General features: G+C 38.9%; 1 protein-coding gene across 1 annotated transcript in view; it reads right to left on the minus strand.

Annotated features, from left to right (window-relative positions):
* Nucleotides 1-15846, minus strand: part of mapkapk2a (MAPK activated protein kinase 2a) — a 32922-nt gene that overhangs the window by 11565 nt on the left and 5511 nt on the right. The gene's annotated exons all lie outside the window — the stretch shown is intronic.

Consider the following 15846-nt stretch of genomic DNA (forward strand, 5'->3'; position numbering starts at 1 on the left):
AAATGCCACAGAGATTGTCACAGGAAACTAGCTGACTCCCTTACAGTAGTAAAAACAGTTGCTTGGTCAAATATAGGCCTGAACTTGTGAACTATGAGCTTGAGCCTGTCTCAAAGAGCAAATTAGGATAATGAATCTTAAGCCTGCCCAACAGCAGAGTGTACTACCTACAACTTAAGACTCAAAAATTAGAAACAACAATCTCAGTATAGCGTATATGCAGACTAACTTCTACTTCAAAGCAACTTCCATTTTTGGCATTATTGATCCAGCAGGAATCCAAGACCCCATTATAGCCCTCACAAAGGATTCAACAATTTTGATGGCAGGTATAAAGAAACAGATTCATAGTTGCTCTGAGGAGGTTTTCAGCTACAGAAGAGTGTTCACTTCTTACCAGTGGCACTCCTTGTAAAAGTCTGACAATTGAGACTGGAATATAAAATGTAGAATTTAGACAAGTGAATGTTAAATAAGCACTTGTGTTGGTCTATGGAACGAACTAATTCCACACCATACAGAACACAACCCAACAAGAAGAATCTTAAAATATCCCTGTCAGTCAACGGAAAGAATTCAGTCAAGTAGCTCTGACAAAGAGCCATCGTCTGTCCATTTTGTAGTGTATTACATTCCACTGCTGCCCACGTTTGCAGCACAACAGTGGGCTTCATTCCAGCGGACAATGAGTGTGCAGTCTGCTGTCTGGTCTGGCACACAAATTTGTCAGTATGTTTACATGCTCGTAAGAAAACAGGTTACTCAGAAATAGCAAGTTACACAAGAAATCAATGTGTTTACATACACTGCTGCAACGTGGTTCCTGTGAAGGTTCAATGAGCAGTGTCAGATCTCTCTCATACCTCCTACCTTATTTTTAGAAGTTATTACTTATTATTCAGTGGCAAGAAATCACAAGTAAATACATATTATCTGGATTTATGTACACTTTTCCCTTAAAATATGATCCAACTGTGCTTTTCAAGCTCTCGCACCAAAACTGTGGAACGCTCTTTGTCTACAGCTGAGATCAGTCGACTCCTGTCAATCCGTTATGAGGCATCTGAAAACGTTTTTATTCTGACTGGCTTTTGGTTTACCTGTACCTGCTTTATTTTATTGTATTTTATTTATTGTTTTTGATGCACTGTGATATAGCTGTGGCTCCTTGTTTTAACAATTTCTTACCTTTATCATTATTATGTTTTTATCCTTGTTTTATTATTGCTGTAAGGCACTTTGTGATTTTGCATCTGTGAAAGATGTTATAGAAATACATTTTACTTACTTAACTAGATCTTGTATGAACAATCTATTTCAAGTGAAAAAACTGTTGCATTGGCCTTGTCCATACTGAATATGTGAATTCCTTGGCTAATGACCTCAGCAGAAGTAAATTTGAGGTGGGAATTTACAAACTAGGAGGCCAAGGTTGGAGGTGTGGATTAAAGCTACATTGACTTACAAAAACAACACTCAAACATTTTGAGTTTCCTTTTCACATGAAGCATTTGCTGATGCAAACCAGCACTTACAATAACACAATCTTATCACAAAGTCTCAACCATCAAGAACTGCTGATTTGCAAAGAGCCGGAAAATATTACACATTAGTCTCAATGAAGACAGTCATCTGTTCTCAGATAAAAAGCAAGAAGATGAAAGAGATGGAGAGTGAGTTTACTAACTGTAACCTGTAGGCGGTAGCTAAAGCATGAAAGTTTTGTCTACTTGTTCAGTGTGACTGTTCGTCTCTCCTCTCCTAAATGAAATGATTTTAAAAAGTCTGATCTGTCGTAGCTGAACCATTTTCAAACAACAGAGGAAGCTCACCCCACCAAGTTCGCAAGCAAACAAGATGTCAATATTATAGATGCAAACACTTCATTATCCAACTACATTGTCCATAGCAATGGATGACAGAGTCTGATCACTGGAATGATTATATGTCTCAGTCCAATTTCCAAACACATTAAATGAAATGCATTTTTGGAAAACATTCAAAGGTCACAGTAGTTTATCCTCACTGGCCGGTTCAAAGCCAGCGACTTAGTGTTTGAGTGCCTTTTGTATTTAACAACTCAATAATTAGCTTAGCAAGACAAAGGTAAAGACCTGCATCCATACAGTGATTTGGACAACATTATCTTCCCTTAGTATTAGCATTGCGGCAGAGAGGCTGTTCTCCATCACTGGAAACCTGACCTCTTATTTTATATACCAAAAACATTTAACCAGCGAGGTTGGTCAGTAATCTAAACTTTCCGTTCATAGTTTTTCTTCAGGAAGACGACTTATATAAGACGCTTTCAAGTAAACAGAGAAAAACATGTTAAATAAAAAATAATTTACACCCTAAATCTAAACCATCCATTATTTATACACCGCTTAATCCTCACTAGGGTCGCAGGGGGCTGGAGCCTATCCCAGCTGACTTAGGGCGAAGGCAGGGAACACCCTGGACAGGTCACCAGTCTATAACAGGGCTACACTTAGAGACAGACAACCAAGCACACTCACATTCACACCTACGGACAATTTACAATCACCAATTAACCTCAACATGTTTTTGGACTTGTGAGAGGAAGCCAGAGAACCCACACTGCACGGGGAGAACATGCAAACTCCACACAGAATGATCCTGGTGCCCCCACCAGGACGCGAACCAACAACCTTCTGACTGCGAGGCAACAGTGCTGCCATTTAGCTTAATTGTCAGTCATGTTTCATTTGCAGCTAAATGATCACATGTCAAGAGTCAGTGGTTTGGCAGACAGTACACTGGACAGAGCCTCTTAATATAGTGGCTGCTTTTTCTTTATAAAACAAGAACTGTTTTGAATTAAGAATCAATTCTGAAGTGCAACGTGACACTAAGAATTTAAAATTTAAACTGTGACACTACTGACATATTTTATAAATTAATATACCAGAGGTTTTTCTAGAAAAAAATTGTATGAGGGCGCACACCATGTCGAGGGAGCCCCAATCATACATGTACACTACAGCTCGGGGAATTCCTCCACCTTCCCCAGGAGCTGCGCCTGGATGATGGCCGCTTCCAGCGCCGTTTTCGGCTGATCAGGACCCAGTTTGACTACCTGCTGGAGAGGATTGTTTAGCGCGGCCAGAATCACTTCATTCGCGTCAATCGCGCCGAGCTAATCGCGGGACATTTACTCGTGTCTAATTGCGTCTTCACATTGACTGTACATGTAAATCATTCGCGCGAGTGATTTTTACTCGCGTCTGGTGTGAACACAGGGTTCAATTGGCATTTTGGTAAGAGGGCGCAAGCCGGGAGTATGAGGGCTCAGCACCCCTGTAACATTGTTTAGACAAACCTCTGATATACAGCTATATAACTAAAGTTAATAGCACTGAGATAACAGATTTTTTTTTTCTTAATTTTACCAGGTAAGTTAGAGAACTGGTTCTCATTTTCAATAACATCCTGGTCAAGAGGCACCATACAAACAAGATAAATGGCCAAAGTCAGCCAAACAAGGGAAGAGGTGGAACAAGTTTTTCACCAACATACTTTCCATATTTTGTAATCTGATTAGTCGCACATATCTTATTGTCATGCAGCTCTGAAGAGTTTCAGACTCATCTGCACACTTCCCTCATATCAAGCATGTTCAAGAGTCACATTTTTACTAATTTAAGAAAAAATTATTTGCAAAGTAAAAATGGTAGGCACATCTAAATCTAATAGTGGATTTTCAAATTCAAAAGGCCCATGGCTCACTTTTCCTGCCGCAAACTCAAGCAAAACACCTCTCTCACAGAAGAGTGGAGATCAGGCACTTGTTCATTCCAAACAGGTTTATTTCTACACTTTGATTTTACAATTAATAATAATAAAAATCTATATATACTAAAGGGTCAGTCCATTGTTTCTCTTTGTCTTTCTCACACTGGCATTTGATTGCTTTATCACTTTGACACATTTGTTTTAAAGACTTCACTGCAGGCAGTTCTGTGATCATATAGCTGACTGAGATGCTACAGTGAGTGTGTGTGTGTGTGTGTGTGTGTGTGTGTGTGTGTGTGTGTGTGTGTGTGTGTGTGTGTGTGTTCAACTATTGCACAAGCTGACTCTGTCAAGATGTCTGACATGGAAAATGGCTTATGTAACAAACATGTCACTTCTAATCTGTGCCGTTCTTAAGCAGATAGGTTGTGAAAGAAAGGAGCGTTTAAGAACGGAAATTATCAGAAAAGGGAAAGGAGCTTCCACAGAAGGATCCGAAAAGTGGAATAACAGGAAAATCAAGATAACTGAGAGAAAAGATAATATCAGAGGTTTTTTTTTAAGGTCTTTCTTTATTTGTACTGTTTTCTGTAGTGTAAAACAACACTGAATACATTAAAACTATAAAATAAGACAAATTGAATAATGTAGTGAGGAAAGTGTAAAAGCAAAATGTTTCATATTTCAGATTCCGTAACTCAGCTGCTGTTTGGTTTGATGGCAGCTGTACACACCATTGGAAGTATGTTAACCAGTGTTGTGAGGTCAATACCTACTGTTTTTTTTTTAGTTAATTAATGCAATTTCCTCCCTTCTTAATGCATTTTAGACCACCAGTTGTGTTGTGCTGAGATGGTGCTGGTATACACTAAATAGCCTGATTTGACCACAGCAGTAATCATATTACGGTAAGAACTACTTAACTGATGACAATCCATCACCCCTTTAAGACACGAAGGTCAGTCAACACACAATATTTCAAGAACTTCAAACATCAAGAGCTACCTCTGCTGCACAGGAAGAGGTCATTACAGTTATCACCTCAGGAGTCACACATTAATGGCTTTAAATTGTTTGACGATCTTTTGGGGCATAATCGAGATCCACCACTTGAATCATAGTTGTCCCTATAGATTCAGTTCAACTTGTGGGATCCTATAATGACTTCTGCATATGGTTGCCTGAATACAAAGCCTGCCGTGATAACCCAAGGCTGAAGGCCTAATTTCTAGGGCTGGACCCGAACATCCGAATATTTGGTCGATGTGGTGGTATCTGGATATCAATTTTGCGATCCAAATATTTCCCCCAGACATTCGTCATAAACTGGGCCCGAATATCTGGAGCCCAGAAATTGCTATTCGGACAAGCCCTAGTAAATTCTAAAGACCTAAATCTCTGCATCCTGTTGATATTATTCTGCAAGTTTTGGCCAGAAGTGGTGATCTATGTCTTTGCCGATTTATTTATTCTTTCCGGATGTAATAAAATGTAAGACCTATTCTGTTTTGTGTTGTTTATTAGTTTTAACGTCTTCAATATTGTCCTACTATATAGAACATTTAAAAAAATATACTATAGTAATACATTTATTATTAAGTAAGGGGCTGAGGGGCTAACTGACCAATAATAACTGACTGTCTTTGTTACCAGAAAGAGTTGGTATGGCGTGGTGATTCATGGCTCGGCTTTATCTCAACACTGAGCACACAGCACAGTTCAACCACCCTTTGGGACGGAACAAACAAGGGTGGGTCTTACTTCCTGCGTCACAGCACAGAGGGAAAAAAAAAAAAGCCAAACAGGACCCATGAACCTGTGGATGCTCAGAGGAGGCAGACAGTGAGGCAGAGGGTAATCTTGTGACATTTTCCCCTTCAACAATATATTATCTTAAGTGCTGTACATTTGAAAAAGTAATATATAATGGAACTCAGCTACACAATCTATTACCACAAATATGGGTATATAACATATGCCATGCTATTTTTAACTACTCGAAAAAAAACAATTATATTCTCTCCACAGTGAAAAAACACAAATTCAAAACAATCACATTATGGGAAAAATAGCTTGATGACTCTTGGTGTGGAAGCCAGCAGGGCCATAACAACATAAAACACGAAAGGTAACTCTGCTACAAATCCAAAGCCCTGTATACATACATCCCTGATGTACAACTTGTTGTCCTCTCTGATCCTTGTCTAACGCAACAGTTAACCTGGGAAGGGACTAAATGGACTACCGTAGCTTTAGGTTGAAGCAGAAGTACCTTAACAGGACAATGCCACTGATAGGCCACTAGATGGTTTGAAAAAAATGGCAGGCTCTTACTGAAAAGTTGAAAAGGCATCCATTTCTTCCGAGAAATACCGGGTTAATTAATGTTTACAAGACATTATGACTTCACTAATCACTAAGTTTAACCCTTTTATTTGTAAGCAGATAGTCATTTCAGAAATTATTACTAAATTAATATGAACTGAAGGCTCGTAGAGGGCATTGATGTCTGCAGTGTGCCCGCTGGTTGACAGCCGTGATTGACAATGTGCTTGCCTGCTGCTCTCTCGGGTCCCTAAATTTGGCCTATGTCTGGGATTTTTTTTTTTTTTTTGGAGCTTCTATTTAAAGAATAAACATTTTTCTGTGTTTATGGTTCAGGAAGTGCCTTAACAAGGCCCTCACAGCATGCTGTCACGCAATATTTTAGAATTTGAATGCAATTTGATTACAAAACTAGCCAATGTCGGTGTGTTGAACAGCTGGTGCTTCCGGCAAGCAAGCGTTTGTTTCAGACTGCGGAAACATGAAAGGCAACTCCCGCGTATTCCTTATTTGGAAGGTCTTGGCTCCAAATGGAAAAGATGGCACCAACCACAAGCTGCACCTCTGGGCATCAATGCAAACCAAAGGTGACATCAGAACTCACTGCATCAGTCTTTACTATGCCAACAGCTTCTTTTCACCTCAGAGCCAGAAGTTTCATGCGGATGGTCTATGCTGTCACCCCTGATCAGCCCTCCCTCTTACTTTCATTTCAGGCCAACCATCCCATTATTAGTGCCACTGTCTTGGTGGTTGTTGTGTGATTAATAGTTATTAATTTTCCCTCAACCACACAGAGTTTTGATTGTTTCACTGATTCTGATGGAATCAATAAATGTGACCGCAGAGAACAGAAACAACAGACACCAAGAAATCCGTGTCAGTAGTCTAAATACATTTACAGAAAGGCCCCATTGATGACATGAGAGCCTCGAAAAGCACTTTTGCACTTAAAAATCATTCTGAAAGTGATAGGGTATTTTAGTAGTCATTCTGTAAAAGCTACACTGCATGAATCTTCCAAAAACAGCAGTATTTTAAAAATGCTAAGTTTTCCAGTACTGCATTCCTCCATGAATGCCGATCTAAGCCTTACCCTGTTATGCAGTCAAAATCACAGACTCCAGGCAGTACAATGTGGCCCCTGAATAATCTGATGTTGTCTAAAATGCTGGGCATACAAGTCATCTAAACATTACCGTCCTGTTACACTTGATGTAATAAAAGTATTTTCTCTGTTTGAAGTTCTGCTACCTCCATTAAATCAGAACATACTACCACAAACTGAGGATTTTCTCATGAAAAAGTATCTGCATGTAGAATCCTAGTGAGCCCATGTGAGGGGAGCTAGCTAAATAAACTCTCCTTAAATGTGTTAGAGAGGATGGGTAGCAAACACAGTGTGTCAGTAGTATTTGTCCTACTGCAGCCATTTGTACAAGCTGTTTGGGTACGTACTAAACTGCCTTGGTTTGGTACACAATGTGATTCAAACTGTTACTTGTGGCATAACTATTTATGGTATACATACTCGCACTTCAGGAATAGAAATTCTCCTGCTCGAGATACGCCTGGAACGTTTTGGCAGAGCGCTAGCTGTTATCCATCAGTTACAGCATGGTAGCAGGGCTAGCCTTTAAAAACAGGCAGACACTGTGCAATGTTCAGTAACAGTCTACAACATTTTATCTCCTACACTACATGTTTTAATCAGCTAGGACCTGTGACTCCTCTGCTCATAATGTAGGGGTAGTACAAAAAACAAAGCCTCTGGTCGATTTTGTCCAACAACAAACAACCTGCTACTCCAAAGAAGTTTGTGATGGCTGTGACATCAACGTTGGCAAAAAGAGAGAAAAAAACGTTGTTTTGTGTAATTTTAATACCTAAATTACACTGTTTTTAGTTATTATCAATATACTGCAATTAGCTTGAGAGAATGTTATTTTATTTAATGTGTAAATTGTAATTCACTTGTGTAAATTTTAATTTACTCATCTACAATTCATTCACTTCGGTAAATAAATTCTTAGCTATCCTGCTAATTTTAATTCATACTCTTTTATATTTATTAATATTTTCCAAATACTGTGAGCCGATGTATTGAAATTTCGTTCAGTGTACACCTGTGTATCTTGGATGACAATAAAGTTGTCTAAGTCTAATAGTTAACTTATATGCTTAGCTGCCTACTTAATTAAACTGCTCTAACTGTTATAGTCAGAGGTATGGCCAATAAGCGACTGTTCAATGTCAACATTTTACAAAATGACAAAATTGTTATTCTATAAATTGCTATTGTTTTCTCTGATGTACCAACAAAATTTACCAAACCATGACCTCAAATCACCAGACATCTGGTGCAAACCGTTTTAAACATTCACAACAGCAATGGCAACGAGAATATCAAGTGGTGAAAGTACTGTTGAATTGTTTTAACACCCTGAGTTTCTTTGATTTGTAAATTTAACACCACAAATTTACAATGATGCCGGTTCATACTGGTCTTAAATCAATCAATACATGACAATATGATTGTTTCCGAATCATTCATCATCACAGACAGTAGCCTCGTGGTCCTTACACGAACTACAATGCCGTCCAAATATACATTACTAACTAAAATACTAAGTTGGTATAGCAGTAATTATGCACTGAGCAGTTTTTGAGACTACAAATGAGATGATTTCATTATTGTTGTTCCACTGGTGTCCAACTGTCAGAGAGGAACTAAACACTGACATGTGGGCATGCATATACTGGAAAAGACAAACTAAAAATAACAGACTTCCCTCCACAAACAAAGAGTTAACACTGTCCTTTTAACACATGAGAACCCACCCCTGTCACCTCTCTGCTGGTGCTCGTGTGATTGCATCTCCCCATCTGCTGCTGGCCCTTTGAGGATCAACAGTGAAGCTTGTGGAGGAGGAGGGAGATGAGGGGGGCAGATGGGCACACAATACACATCCTCTGGCCGACACAAAAGCCCCCCGAGCCTGGGGCAGGACAGTGGGAGGTGGGATGGGGTTAAGCTGAAGGAGCACCCATCCTCCACCTGCCACTCATGAGCCAATGAAAAGCTTGGGGTTCACTTTGGTGAAACCAGAAAAAAACATCACACTGAGGGTGACAGGGCAGTGAAACTCTGTGGCGGGCAGAGATTATAGAGGGGTGACAGGTTAAGTTTGGCACAGTCAGAAAAGCTTCTTAACCTGACGAAAACAGGGTTAAACAACACAGGAGGTGTCGCTATGTGAATTTGACCTTTTCATTGTGCGCTCAGTGAAGCAGCAAACATGTTTGTGTCAATAGGACATGATCTGATTAAAGACATCTGTTAAACCACAAGCCCATCACATATGTGTACTTGCACTAATCATGGTTCACGTGTCTGTGTGTTAATGTCTATAGACAGATATACTATTACTTGAGAATGTTTAGATTACCGACATTTCAGTGACGTTCTGATTCAAGCTGCCATGAAAACTGTGTGTTAATTTCTGTCAATTTGAATTCTGTAGTAAGAGTTTCATGTTGCAACCAAAGAGCACAATGGTGAGGAAATGAATGTTAGAAGAAGCAAGATTGCAAATGAAAATCACACAAAGACATAAATTCACTGTGGGTGGTGCAGTCCATGTTAACGCAGCATTTCAAATTGAGTAAAATATTTGTTGTTACTCTAAATCTGTATGACTCCACTTCCTAAACGCATAGAGACAAGAAGGAAATGGGCTGACAAGGAAGGGAAATAACTGAATCCTGGACTTCCTGATGGCTTGAGTTCAGTCATTCTGAACTGACACAAACACACACAACTAATGCTTAAGCTATTGGCTAGTTAAAGTTAACATATGCACAATGAGTAGAACAGGTTGTTTGGAGCCAATAAAACATGGCAAAAACACTGTTTACTGAGGCAGTAATACCAGGTTAAAAATTAGTTTAGTTTGAAAGACAAAATCATTACAATCTAAATGATCGCTCTGTGTTTCCAAGGCATCACTAGTCATAATATAAGTTTCGGCAGAAACGGTGATATCCAACCTCCCAAGAAAGACATGTTAATACACATTCATAAAAAAGGGTGGCTTGCACAGAGGAGGAAGTGAGAAGACTACATTTATACAACACACACACAGCTGTCTCACTTCCTGAAACAGGCTAAAAGGCCTTCATGGAAGTAAAAAAAAGAGGGAGGAAGAGTAAGGTTGTGAGTAATAAAGACAGTTGGAGATAATTACATGACATGTTTTGCTATTAAAGTTAAGTAGATTTAAGAAATTTGCCATCATTTTTAGAATCTGCAACTCTACCCCTTTCTTTAAGCTGGCGTCACTGAATCCTTTCTTTGGACACTTTATGACTCACGGTGTGAATCCCCTTCTGTGCCTGTGTGTTATCAAATGCGTTTAAATGACACAGGGCCAATAATGTAAGGGGTGGGGGGGTCATTGCCATGAGGTGGTGTATGTCTTGTCATATAATTTATGACAAGAAAGCAAATAACTGCTGAACTTCTAATTTAGTTATAAAAGTTCTATATTCTTTACTCTAATCAGAATTCATTGTTCAACTGTCTTACAAGTTGACAATTACATCAAATGTCACAGACACCCATATTTTGATGCTTATTGATTTACTGTTTAATCTGTCATCAATTAGTGTATTGTAAAATTTTGGCCACATTCACACATGCAACTCAGTGTGTCACGTGTTGAATGAATGAACTCTGAAAGGACAAAAAAAAAAAACGCTCACTTCCTTTTACGGTCAATACCACTCAGCACAATTTACCCTTGTTGCTTCCTTGTTAGAGGCTGATCACGAGACCCTGGAAATAAGAAGTATTCACACAAGAAACAGTCGAGAAAGAATAGAAACATGGATACAAGTAAAGTGACTTCCATTGTGAAGTCATTAAAAACTCACAAATATTCATAAACGAGGTGTATTTTAGTTTAACTGAATGCTGCATCAGCTTGGAAAAGACTCTGTATCACATTTACAGTTGGCCAGTTCTGGGTCCTTCTATCACAACCACAATACCACATCCTTCCAAATGCACTTCCCTCATCAGAAAGAGATGCAACAGAGTAAAACAAGGTCCATGTGTGTAGGTGGGAGGCTACTGCACTCAGTCACAGATTACATACAGTAAACTGCCACGGAGTAAAACATATTATGTCAAAGAAGCTTACAACGCTGAGATACATGTTTACAAGAGGAGCTTTTAGCTGAGTTAATCTCTTTGTGGCACACGGCAAACAAATATTTTCACAACAATCTTAATACAAGAAGATTGTCTTTATAGGAGCTTTGTCACCGTTTTGCTATAATGTTGACAAGTAGTACAGATTTAAACACAGACCATATTACAGACTGATCACTGAGCCATATCCTCTCCACTAGCACAGCAACCTTTAGACAAAGGCAAAAAAGTACAGATAGAAAAAGATAATATATCACTCAGTCAGTAACAAAGTCTCAGGTCCTCATTCATAATAGCTATGAAAAAAAATGACTAAATGGTTCACTCTTCCCAGAGGTGAGCTACATACAGTTGAAACCAGAAGTTTACATACACTGTATAAAAAGACATATAACCTTGTTTGTCTCACTAACATTAAATAAGTAGGATTACAAAAATTATTTCTATTTGCTAAACGCCAGAATAATTAAAGAGAGAATTTTTTAGAGAATGTTTTACTACTTTCTTCAAAGTCAGATGTTTACATACATTTCCTTGTTATCTGGTAGCATTGCCTTTAAACTGTATGACTTGGGTCAAACGTTTTGGGTTTCCTTCCACAAGCTTCTCTCAATAGTTTGACAGAATTTTGGCCCATCCCTCCTGACAGAACTGGTAGAACTGAATCAGGTTTGTAAGCCGCCTTGCACCACAAGCCTTTTTTGCTCTGTCCACAAATTTTCAACAGGACAGAGATCAGGGCTTTGTGATGGCCACTCCAAAACATTGACTTCGTTGTCCTAAAGCCTCTTTGTAACTAATCTGGCGGTATGCTTGGGATCATTATCCATTTGGAAGACCCATCTGCACCCAAGCTTTAACTTCCTAGCTGATGTCTTGAGATGTTGCTTCAATATTTCTACATAATGTTCTTTCCCCATGATGCAATCTATTTTGTGAAGTGCATCATTCACTCCTGTAGCACAACACCCCACAACATGATGCTGCCACCCCCGTACTACACAGTTGGGATGGTGTTCTCAGGCTTGCAAGCTTCCCCCTTTTTCCTCCAAATGTAACGATGGTCATTATGGTCAAACAGTTCAATTTTAGTTTCATCAGACCACAGGACAGGTCTCCAAAAATTAAGGTCTTTGTCCCTGTGTGCATTGGCAAACTGTAATCTGGCTTTTTAATGTTGGTTTTGGAGTAATGTCTTCTTCCTCTCTGAGTAGCCTTTCAGCCCATGTTAGTACAGGACTCAATTCTTACCAGCTTCAGCCAGATCATCTTAACGAGGTCTTTTACTTTTGCTCTGGGGTTGATACGCACATTTGACACCAAAACACTTCATCTCTGGGACATAGAACCCATCTCCTTTCAATTTGTTTAAAGGGAATTCATTCTGTCTCTAAAACATCAGAAAATTGTGAAAACTATTTTTATTCCATGGCAAGCTTCAAATATTGCTCCCCCATCAACGGGTATTACATCTGCTGGCAAAAGAAAATGATGTAAGGCAATTGTGACAAAACATTGAGTAAACCTGTGTTGCTCTTGTCAGAATTTCTTGTAAGAGTGTAATAACAAGTATACAACATAAGTAAGTCTCAAAGATCACATTACTGAGACACAAAGTCATTGTCCACAACAAACGACTGATGACGAATGAATTCTGCGTTGAAAGCAGGGACTTTCTACGATTGCTCACGCATGCAATCAGTGGCACAGTGGTAGAAAGGGTAGATAACCATCCAGTAATGAAATGACCGAAAAGGGACACCACACTCAAGGGTACTATTAGAACAAATAAAGAAATTACTCAGAGGACCAACAGAGGACCTCTTCCTTCCTCTGTCCCTCCCTCCCTTTCCTTCCTTTTCTCACAAGCTCATGATAGAGGTGTGGGCTGAGTTCCTCCTCTGTATTTCTGTTAACTTTTCATCAAACACAGTAACTGTAAATTCAGAAGGATTTATGTTAGGTAGATTATGGCGGTCACTGGAAAAACACTACTTATAAAAGATCCATCTAATTCATGTAATGACGGGATTCTTCTCCTCTATGGCAGCCATTTAAAGTGCCCAGTGGCTCTTGTTCCTCTTTTCATGAGCCAACCGTTGGCAGGTGTGTTTACTTCATTACAGTGACTTACACATCTTTCCACATTTCAGGACATGCAACTGTAACAGCTCACAAAATACGGCCGAAGTGTCTAGTCATTCTGACAATGATTACTTCACTGTAATGATGCACATTTCACTGAGCTCCTTTCCAGGTGAAGCAAAAGTGCACTTACTTAAAGAGACAGTGGTATACCTGTACCATTTAACAAATACTATAATCTGTTTATTCTGATGTTTGTTTTGTTTGTTTGTGAGCTACTGTCATCAGCTACTGTGTTTTCTGGAGAAATTTAGTAATAAAACTACTGGCCGAACAAATTGGCTCATAGAATTTCACTCTCAACTGAAACTGACAGTCAGGTCATAAAGCAGCCACAGCCTTTCTGTAATAAATATTAATTAACCTGCCCAGAGCCCAAAAGTTTAAACAAGTAAATGACACTCTGGAATCTCCAACTTCTTGCTTGAGGTAATTGTCAGACCAACAACTGTTTGAATTAAAAATTGCACTATTCTCCTTTATTGCAATAAACCACTGACTTACTTGACACAGCTTGGGGTCAGGACAATGGCTTCTACAAAAAATGCTATCTGCCCAAAAGAAAACTGACAAAACAGTAAGGCTGCACAATTTTGGCCAAACTGATATTTACAATTGTTTTAATCAATATTGAAATTACAATTATTCGTTGAGTTAAGGTTAAAGCTTTTTTTTTTTTTTTTTTGCATTTTCAAATTTGAAAAAAAGAACACTGCTTTCATTTTTATGTTGTGCTAAACTCTTCCTAATGTACAAATCTTTGCATCAAAGTAAGACTGGTCCTGACTGTTAAGGCATATCCTAGATGCAAAATATAAATAAAAATATCCCAAAACCTTTACCCAAGAAATAAATTAACAGAGCACTGCTTTCAAGTTGTGCAATATGGTATTGCACTTCATAGTGTTGCTTATTATGTACATCTGAGTTGACACTTAACAACCACAGAGATTCAGTGAGGTAACATGAGCAATGTTCTTCCAGTTGCCATTCATCAATTTATCATACTGCAGTTTGGTGGTGTTTTTTTTGATGATCCGCAACAGGCAAGCAGCTCTTCTCCTTCTGCTTTACAGATTTGATTTTTATTTTGCCTGTCTGCCCACTGTTGTATAATACTATATCACTCTGCATCGCAGCTGCAACAGGCTGTTTAGATCACACGTGAAGTAGCATGAAATGAATTCACGTAAATTGTGTCCCTGGTGGCTGAGCTGTTAGCTTAAAAAGGACAAGACTTTATCTGAAGTTTATCTGGGGTTTTCTATGACGACAGCATGCATTTTCAACGTCACAGTCAATCAAGTTGCCGATAAGATTCAATGCAGCATTATCTAGCAACACCCTGTTGGTGCATTAGAGTGCAACTATAAGGCAAAATATGCTAGAAAGTGAAATGCATAATTCAACTGTGTAACACACAATGAGGCACTAAAAAACAACAAAAACAATGCCCCCAAAATCCAAAATGAAGTTTCAAAATTGGAAAATCATGTATTGTTTTGGCATCTGGTAAGCATTCCAAGTAATGGATGTATTATTTCTTCTGAACTTTATGAAGGAGCTAATTTTTTTGTATTCATATCATGTAACATCAGGGTCACACATACAATTCTTCCTTTTTTAAAATACAGCACTGTTTTTGGTCAGTGTGGCCATAACCTGACTGCTTCCAATAACCTGGTGAGCATATAAATGGCGTCACTGTAAGATGACCCCTGCACTGCTTCACACCCTTTGAAAGTGTGTGTGTGTGTGTTGTAGGACACCTTAAAGACAGACCAATCAACACAGAAGCGCTCGCAGCTCCGTCACAAACAAAAGCCACAAACTAAAAGCTATTGATTCTACATGGCAGGATGCATTAAGCATAATGCATGACAAGGTTGTAAAATATTAAATTAGAGGACTTTCAACACATAAGAATCTCTCCACGTCTCTGCCACAGTGTCTTTTCTACAAACACACACACACACTCATAAATTATTCGGCTGCATTGTTAGCACAAAACTTGACTCAAGAGATAGGTAGAAGTTTTACAAGGTGATGTCACTTTGGGTCATGCTGGCTGCTTCATAGTTTGGGCATGTAATGCAAACCTAATGAATACAATAAATGAGATGTGGCTGACTCAGCTGACGTCAATAAGCAGAGCAACAAGGACATTAGTTCATTCAGTACACACATCAGTGTACCCGGCTACAGTCTGTCTCATGCCTGCTAATGTGCAACAAGTTTTCAATTTTTAAGAGTTGTAGGTGCAACTGGAAGGTTCAGATGGAAGAAATGAACTCGAGTGTTTAAATCTTGTGTGTGTTTGCATATATATCTAAATATATATATATGTACACACACACACACACACACACCTACACACACACACACACACACACACACCTACACAC

This window comes from Stegastes partitus, unplaced genomic scaffold, assembly GCF_000690725.1.
Source record: "Stegastes partitus isolate 25-593 unplaced genomic scaffold, Stegastes_partitus-1.0.2 Scaffold1096, whole genome shotgun sequence".
Classification (NCBI taxonomy): domain Eukaryota; kingdom Metazoa; phylum Chordata; class Actinopteri; family Pomacentridae; genus Stegastes; species Stegastes partitus.